Raw genomic sequence first — 9,753 nt, forward strand, 5'->3', positions numbered from 1 at the left:
CCATTATGGAAAAGTGTTATACTAGAATCCATTTGAGAAAATCTTCTAATTGCTAATGTGTCTTTTCCAATTTTTATCTTCAAGAATTAGAGCACTCAAACAAAAGGAAGTTAATAAAATACTTTTCTTAAAAAGAAAAAAAATAACAAAAAAAGCCAAGAAAGAAATTTTTTGGAGTATCAATTATAGCATAAAATATGTTACTGTTACAAATGATAAAAATCATAAAAGCAAAGTAATCGGAACAAAACCACATGAAAAAAAATGTTTTCACATAACAGAGTGTTTTGATCTTGAATGAAATACATTGAGTTGAATATAACACAAAAAAATCTCTCCCTACCATTCAACACCCAAATCCCTTTATCAATAATTCAAAACATTCTTTTTTCATTTCCAAAAGCAGAATTAGATATCAAAAAAAATAATAGAAGATAAAAAAGGGAACGAAAGACTAGTAAAAAAAATTCCGAAAAATATTCATTCTTTATCAAAATTTATTGATCAATTATTTATAGATCTCTTGCATTCTTGTAAACAATACATATCATTTTTAATAATAGATCTTTTATGTTTATCATAAAAGTATTGTTATTGACAGGAAACTTTTGATTATGAATAGTTAGCTAACTTATCCTACAGTGCAACATGTGTGGGCTAATACACTTGTTACAGATTATATATAAATTATTCAAAATGCACTTTTTTGATGTTTTAGATTTAATCAACTTCAATCATTATGAAACTAAAAGTTTTTTTTTTAAATTGTGGTTGAAGTATTTTAATATAACTTCAATATGACTTGAATCCAACCACTTTAAATAGAAAAAGTAATCAATTAACATGAATGTATTAAGTCCAGTGTCATTTTAGTTGATTTGGCCAAGGTGATGTTGGGTCTACCAACTCTTCTTTCTTCCTTGGAGATAGAAATATTTAAAAATTGTAAATAACATTGAAATCTTGGATCTATACTACGAATAACAGAACACCTACTTGCTCAAATATCTAATGCGTTAGAAAAATGCAAATATTACTGCTGCTGGCCACTCTGTCAGGCATGAACGGCAGCAAGGATAAACAAGCGTTCTCTTTCACACATTGAACAGCTATAAATAAACAAAGTTGTGCAGTCTAATGTCAAAAGTCATTAACATTGTGCACAAAGGCGTACAAGCATAAGACTTTGCACAATTGTAGTTTAGGGGTCAAAAATGGATTTAAATCTCAGACCCAAAAAATTGGCACCTGTTTGTGTATTTTACAGACCAGAACAGTTTCCCAGCCTAAAATGAATTTTTTTTCTCCAAAGTATGTCATATTACATACCGTTGTAAAGCATTTTTCATGCTCGTTCAGAAAAACGTTACAACCCAAATCTGAAAATTAAGCCAAAAAAAGTTATTGCGGAAGGCTTTTTGAAAAATGCAGAAAAATGACGTAATTGCTGACGTCAGCAATTGTCAGCAATGCATGAAAAATGCTTTCCAACGGTATGTAACATGACATACTTTGAAGAAAAAGAAATTCAATTTAGCCTGGGAACCTGTTATGGTCTGTAAAATACACAAACAGGTGCCAATTTTTTGGGTCTGAGATTTAAATTCATTTTTGACCCCTAAACTACAATTGTGCAAAGTCTCATGCTTGTACGCCTTTGTGCACAACTTTTACACAATTAGACCGGACTAATATACAAAAGATACAAACAAACACTTACTAAAACACTGTGGGCAAACTCCTCTAACATTTGCACGACAGCACTCATACTCTTAGGTTCCAAATAAACGAGGGGTTGGAAAATTGTCAAAATTTTAATAAAACAGGGGGAGTCCTAATTGCCAGGGAGTAGTTGGAAATTGTGCCTTTGAAAACCCCAAAATAAGGTAAATATAGGCTAAAATCAGGCTATTTAGAGCAAAATAATGGGCCTTCTCATTGATAGGTGAAAATATTCTTGAAAATTAATAAAAGGGAGGGGTCCTAAAAAGGTCTGGGGGTTGGAAAATTTTCAAAAAATTTACAAGCGGGGGAAGCTGTTTATTTGGAACCTAAGAGGGGGGAGTTTCAATGGGTACTGAATACCGACATACCAGCAATTTTTTCCCGAAATACCGGAATACCGGACACACAAAAGATTTGTGTAATTTACAGGTCCGCTATTGAGGCTAAGAATGTGTTTTGGTATGTGAAATTAGGGAAAGGGACTCCAAATTGGTTTAGTCCGTCCATTTGCCTTTGGATCAAACTCTACTCTAATAAAGAAAAAGACATTTGTAAGTGCTTGAGAGAAGGTAGCACTTTTTTGTAAAAAATCACTATTTAAGGGATAGTGGATGGACTATAACCACAAAAAAGTTGTCACTAGACTGACTAGAAGTGGAGCTGTTTATGATCCCATGTCACCACGCTACTGTTTGGGAGCTAAAGTGGTACCTTATTGGCCCTTTTTACACCTGCCATAATTGGCGTAAGCCCAAAGTTAGGCCTTGGCGTAATAAGAGCCAGCGTAAAAAGAGCTGATAAGGTATATACATACTGTGTCAAAACTGATCGTTTTAGAAAACATGGGTGTAGTTTTCTAAAATTTAAGAAAGTTTTGCGCTGCAGGCGATTTTTGGAAGTCTCTTTATGAAGAAAACAGTTCGGAAAGATTTTAAAGTTACCAAAATACCGAAGTTTTACGAATAAATACTGAAATTCGGAAGCAATTTTAGGCAATTTACCGTCACCAGCAGCATTTCAAAAACCGGAATACCGTACTTTTTTTCTTTAAAAATACCAAAATATCGGACATGAAAAAGGTCGATACCGTGTCACGGTAAACCTTGAAATACCCCCCTAACATTACTTCTATTCTAACAAACACACAAGACTGCTTACAATTCATTACATTCACAAATCAAGACACAAATATGATGTATCTCACAAGAGACAGAACATTTATAATACACGCAATACACATGAGACCCCATGCAAACAACAATTAAAATATCCTAATGACATGGGAATACAAATAAACTAGCAATAAAAGACAAGCAAGAAACAAAAAATATCTAAAGCTATTTACAAAAACAAAGAAAAATACTGCCCTACAGCAAAATTGGCCTATTTTCAGGGAAAATGTAATCAACAACTTTCTTCTGTCGTTGAAGACAAAGCAAAAGGATTAAAAAAAGTCCTTCCATTTTGAGCACTTTCTGAAAGTAATTTTTTATTCAATCGAGTATAACTTTTGATCTAATGAACGGAATTCAATAAATGACCCATCAAAAGTTAAGCTTATCTTTCTTCTTTCAAATGGAAAAGGATTGATTCCTTTCAAAAACTTTAGACCTAAAAAAATTCACTTTAAAATAAAGAAACTTTTTTGTGGCGCACCTGGTATAAAATATCTAAAAATAAAAGATACACAAAATAAAAGAAAACTTGAATCAAACTTAAATAACGTGGCAAGCGTGATGAGGGTGGTATTTCGCGGTTGACGGTTTTTTCTATTCAAGATATTATATACTAATATTGGTTTATTTTTGTTTTCAAAATGTGTTCAAAATGTGTTCAGTGGAATGTCTTCTTTTTCGAAATGCGCGGGATTTAGGCAACATTCCGCTAATTAGATGTTCCGGGTTTCTTTGTTATTTCAAGGTTGAAGTCCTTCTTTGAAATACAAAACTCACCTTGCCAAGCTCGAATCCGTAGTATGATATGTATATAAAAATATAAAAAAATCTCTTATCAATAGGTAATAAATACGGTGAACTTAAACCAGGCGGTTCGTAGACAGTGCAACACAATGTAGACAGGGCGGCTGCAACTTCTTGTCTGCTTTTTTTTCTTCCCGTCGTCAAAACAAAGGCGTAAAAAATCGAACTTTCACTACAATGACTTCTGTTTATTTTTGGAAATAGCGTTGGAATGTTATCTGTTTTTTTTTGGCGCGAATTTTGTTCGCCCTTTAATTCCTTACTGTTGGACGATGGTGGCAATCATACACTGGTTGATTATGATATCAAAGAAACCTTTAAAGGCGATGGTTTTTGGTTTTAAGCTAGGCTATACATTCATCTATATGCTACGGAAGTCAATATAGTGTTGTTCTGCAAAGTATCTTTCTTTTTTCTGCTATTGTATTGTATCTGAAACAGGCAATATTGTCATATTGCTTCAAAAAGTCTATTTTTATGGGTACCTCTACAAGATCTTGAGTTATAGGAATTCTAATTGACCTTTAGCTGTAATTTTTGGAGAGATTGCAAGGGATAGTTTGAGGATTCTGCTGCACAAAGGAAATTCTATAGAAGTTTGTTTTTAGTTGTTTTTTTTTCAAGTTCAAAGACGCTCGTTCGTGCACTGGGGCCGTTCGTGAACTGGTGACATGACTCTACTTTTCAAAATGCATCGGAAATTCCATTCTTTTTAGCCTTTTTTAATTCAATTGCCTTGGAAATTCATACATTTTCTTCTCTCGCCTTGGAAATTTCGAATTTTAGTGAAAACTTTTACCCTCGGAAATCCTGTGTCGTCCGCCCCCTCCTGCCTCCTGTTACAGACAAATTCTGGAATGGCCCAATGACTATCACTTGTGAGATACCGTGAGTGGTCCTAAATCTGACAGCCCTGCCTAAATCGGACGTGGTTTTTCAAAGATACAAACTATAAAAATAAAAACAAACCTTTTGCTGTGACGCAACGAAAATACCAAAGTGTCAACTAAACTGGGAAATTTGATACAGTAAACCAGTTGAACCAAATTAACAATAATTGCTTCTTATACAAAACATAATTTTTTTTGCAATATGTCAAACATCATAATAAATGACAATAAAAGGTAATTACATTCAGACTTTTACAACTCACACTTTTTAATTACATTATTGACATTTTGACATTATAGCCATCTTGTTAGATGTTTTGAATTTGTTTTGAGAATTCTTGCAATAGTTTTTCGTTCAACTTGGAGAAGGAGTGTTTGTAAACATAGAATTTTTATTCATAACCTTTGCTTTATTTGGGGGGGTCGGAAATTAGGCAGGGCGATCGGATTTAGGACCACTCACGGTAATGATCAGATGTGGAAAAGATAATAAAAATCTTGACTTACATGCTTATTCAAAACATGTCCTATAAACTGGGCAAAGGTTTGAAAGGTTTCTTTTTAATTGCTGTCTGACACTTGCCTTGCCATGTCTTCCTGCTGCCTGCTGCTGCTGGTCTTGCTGATTGAAACTCTAGTTTTCACCTGGTTGTAATGGCGGCAATTTCAACTTATTTGTGGAGCAATACCGTAAACAAATATGGTAGACTTTTTTAAAACGAAAACGAAAGTGCAAGCATAGCGAAGTCCCCGAAGAAAGTTTTACTTTTAAAACTTTTTAAACTTTCTTGTTCATAAGAATGCCCGGGGGGGGGCACTTAGCCAAAATTGGATGATGGGTATGTGCGGACGGTAAGGGTCGGTTTTTTCAACTCTAAGGGTCGGAAAAATCAGAAAGTAACAAACAACTATACAAAGAAAAAGAAAATGGCAAGATGAAGGACAAAGCCTGTAGTCAGGTGCCCCGGGGGGGGGGGGGTACTTAGGCAAAAATAGGTGCTGGGTATGTGCGGACGGTAAGGGTCGGGTTTTTCACCTTTCAAAGTCTCTCTAAGGGTTACAAAAATCAGGAAATTTCAAAGTAGTCTCTCTAAGGGTGGGAAAAATCACGATTTTTAGAAAAAAAAATTGATTTTGAGAGAAAAAATTACAAAAAAGTCTCACTAAGGGTAGGAAATTTTTGAAAATCAGAGAAAATTTTTCGAAAAAGTCTCTCTAAGGGTCATTTTTTCACTAAAATTTGGTCTCTCTAAGGGTCGGTTTTCGGAGGTCCCGTCCGCACATACCCCTCATTCACCAACCCTAGTACCCCCCCCCCGGGTCAGGTGTGGTACAAAGAGTAAGCACTCTCTGGCGCCCGCGAGCCACCCGTCATCTTTACCAAAGAAGAAATAGTGTTGATCAGACACTTCGTACACATTTCGTACATAAAAAAAACAGAGAAAAGGGATTAAAATAAAACAAATTGTAAACAAAAAAGTTCTGACCATACAGTGAAGTACAGCAGAAAGAAAGAGAAGAGGTTGAAAGGTTGACCGAGAGCCCGGTTCGGAACCCCGTAACCGAGTGGTAGTAAAATAGAAACAGTGACAAGTCCAAAATTTTGTTGTTGTTTAGTTGTGGAGTAATGAATCTGAAAATTTTTTCGCATTACTGAAAAAGGTTCTCAAAACTTGATGGCGACCATACATTTTCCTCAAAACTTTTTCCAACCGTGTAATCTTTGCTCCTTGCTTCTTTGCTCTATCAATGAGAGACATACTTGCACTAATGAAATTGTTCACACTGGAACAGACCCTACCAATCCTCAAAATTTCAGCTCCCACACAGTTATAAAACATCTGAGATGGAATATTCATGCTATAGCTACGAACGGGGGAATACAGGAGTATGCGAGGCTCTTTCGACTTTGGTAGCAGACAAAGCACCTTCCCTCTTCCCTTCGAAAGATTTGAGAAATAGTTTTATTTCTATGACTTTTTCTAATCTCCTGTTGAATTTTTTCTGGCTTGGACGGTGGACATATAAGTACTATCTCTTACACAACACAGTAATGTACACAATGTTATGAGAAAAATAATACGGTGGCTGATGGTGTAATGATACTCTCGGGTACCTAATAACCGGGGGGGTTGGAATAAGCAGGGGGGGGTGGAAAAAAACTTGATAAGCGGGGGGGGGGAGGGTTGGAATAAAATATCCTTGGTGGAATACAGCAGAATTAGGACAAAAGAGGAAACTTTCAAAAACATTTTCCTAAAAATCCAAAAAAATTAATTAGCGGGGTGGTGGGCGGCTATTAGGTACCCGAGAGTAAACAGAACTCGAGTTCTACAGTATATGGCCCCCAAAACGGAGACGGCCCCCAAAACGATGGTTTTCATTAAAATGAAGATTCTGACTTGTAGATTTATCAGAATTAAACGATTTTTGTTTATTTTGAAAGAATGGTTATACTTAAAAATAAGCATGTTTTTGCTGGTTTGAGACGGATTCAAAATAACATATTTGCGTCTAAAGGAAATATTTTAACACCAAAATTGGATAAAAATTGCATATAACTCACTCTAGCTCCTTAGATATTGAAAATAAGTTATGAAAACGGGGTATAGGAAACTTTCTACACCTAATGCCGTTCAGAAAATGCAAATACATCTGTGACTTTAGAGGCTGGGTAAAAGATATAGCATCTTGAAGGTCAACTAGTATTTTGGAGCCCTAGAATCAGCATTGACAAAACCGAAAATTCTAAATATGAGAAAAAGCAAAAAATCTTGGAATTCTATTCCTATCACCTTGAGTTAATAATTTATAACAAAAAATTAGCATTATATATAAATTTTTTGCTGAATCAGCAAAAACGGCAAATTCTGTCATTTTTTTGCAAAATATAGGAGAAAAATATCTTTAAGGTGGGAGTCACATGAAGCTTTGAGATTTGGTGAAAAAAATATCGATTTCGGGATTTTGCGCGTTTCGTGACCCTATACCCTTTCTGAACACACCCTGAAAATTTTAAGGCCATAGCATTTATATTTCCTGAGATATAACGTTTTTTCTAGACCCTGATCTAAAGTATTTTCCTTAGCAACGAAAAATCATACCCGTTGCTAGGGCCTGATTTCTTTATAGCAGATCTAAACATAGGATCATGACATACCAAACGAAAGATCTTTTTACGCCCTTTTCGGGCGTCTAAGTCAATACCGCCTTTTTTTCGCGGGATTTCCTAATATCAAAGATGGTAGCCAAAAAAGTGATATTTTTAAAAACATACAAATTTTGGAGCCAGCCAGTGTTTTGACTATGAAAACTGCTTTAATTGGGAAATGTTGGATTGACTGATGACAATTTTTACTCTTTAATGTCATTCTTCTCAACTAAGACAGCTTGAGTTAGGTGAAACCAAAGACTTGATTCTCAAACTCAACGTTTTCGATATGAACTTAGTTTGACGACGACACCTACCGAAAAACTTTGAAGGACAAAGAGATGAAAGGCATATTCAATGATGTATCTATTTAAATGTCCAAGTGTTTAGGGAATTGAAAGCCTGGAGGCTGGTTTAACAATTGTGTGTGATGAATTATTAAAGGTCTGCGACACTCCCTTCGCGCCCTCTGGCTGGATTATTTACATTCACGAGAAATCGTGCACGGCTAGATGTCCAAGTGGATTCTTGTATCACAACAGATCAACTTTAAATTAACTTATGACTGACAGAATCAGTGAGGAAAATATACTAGGATGATCTATTACATTGAAAATATGGTATTTGTTGTGAAAACACACTTAAAATGACTTAAATCAATGTTGACTTGGAGTTTGGCGCAAAATTTTAAGGATTGGCGCACATCACGTGAAAGTGATAAGTTGGAATTTCTGGACTATTTTGATATTTGAAAGCCTTTTCTAAAGTATATAAAATAGAACTTTATTCCATTTTTGTCAAACAGAGAAAGAATTTTGTAAAACGGTCGATTTATTACAGAGAAATAGAGAGATATATCAACTTCTGACTTTACGGACCGTTTTCTCAAAATAGGTTTCAGGGGGTTTTCGCACACCTTGGCAACGTTTTCTCAGGATTGGAAAGAGCTATGATCATGAAATTTTCAGGAGTTGCTCCATTTATGGTTTGCTATAGAATGAATGGATTAGATTTTTGAAAAAATCTAGAAAAATCAATTTTCGACTTTAAAACTCAAATTTTCCATTTTTTAGGTTCCAGACCCCCTGGAATAAAATTTTGAAAAAATTATCCATTCATTCCACAGCTTATCCAAATACTAGCAACTTCCAAAAAAAATTTTTGGAATAGCTTTTATAGATTTTTCTGAAACGCTGCCAAAGTATTTTGATAGTGTATTACCCCCTGGCTGATATTACCCCCGTCTTGGCTATTTTTAGAATTTTTTTTAAAATTTTCACATTGTCTATTGTTATATTACATTTCTGGAAAGTTTCATTTAGAAATCTTTTCTGCTTCAAAAATTATGATGAAAAATGTAAAATTTCAATTTTCTCCATTCTTCATGTGACTCCCACCTTAAAGCTTAATATTTTCAGTTTCAGTTAAGCTTTTTTTCTAAAATTTTCACAGCTCATTCCATACATGAATGGAACTATTTTCAAAAGAGATTTGTTTTCAAAAACTTGATTAAGACGTTGTTAAATCAAAATTGTCATTTTGAAAATTTCTAAGTTTTCAGTTTGGACTTTGCAATATTGAAAATCTTGAAATATTTCATAAAAATCATAAATTTTACATCCATCGGGTCGTAAATTTAAGGGAAAACACAAATATGTTCATAGTTCCCCCCCCCCCTTTTACCACCGGGCTTAATAATTTGATTTTAGCTACACCTCCGTTTTGGGGGCCCCAAACCTGCATTTTGACAACCAGGGGTATACTGTAAAAATTTTATCAGATAAATTTATGCCCAAAACCCTCTAAATCATATTTAAAAACTATGGTCAAAATTTTGTATTCATATCTTTAAGATATCTCGAGAAATCGCTAAAATTTCAAACCTCCGTTTTGGGGGCCATTAGAAAAAAGCTACCTATCTTTAAGCGATTGAAAAATATTGTTGAAATTGAAAATTTTGAAAAGGAACTTCCAGGAAATAAAGTAGAGATGTTAAAGGTTTTCATGC

This window comes from Clytia hemisphaerica, unplaced genomic scaffold (genome assembly GCF_902728285.1).
Source record: "Clytia hemisphaerica strain Z4C2 unplaced genomic scaffold, Clytia hemisphaerica genome assembly, whole genome shotgun sequence".
Lineage (NCBI taxonomy): Eukaryota > Metazoa > Cnidaria > Hydrozoa > Leptothecata > Clytiidae > Clytia > Clytia hemisphaerica.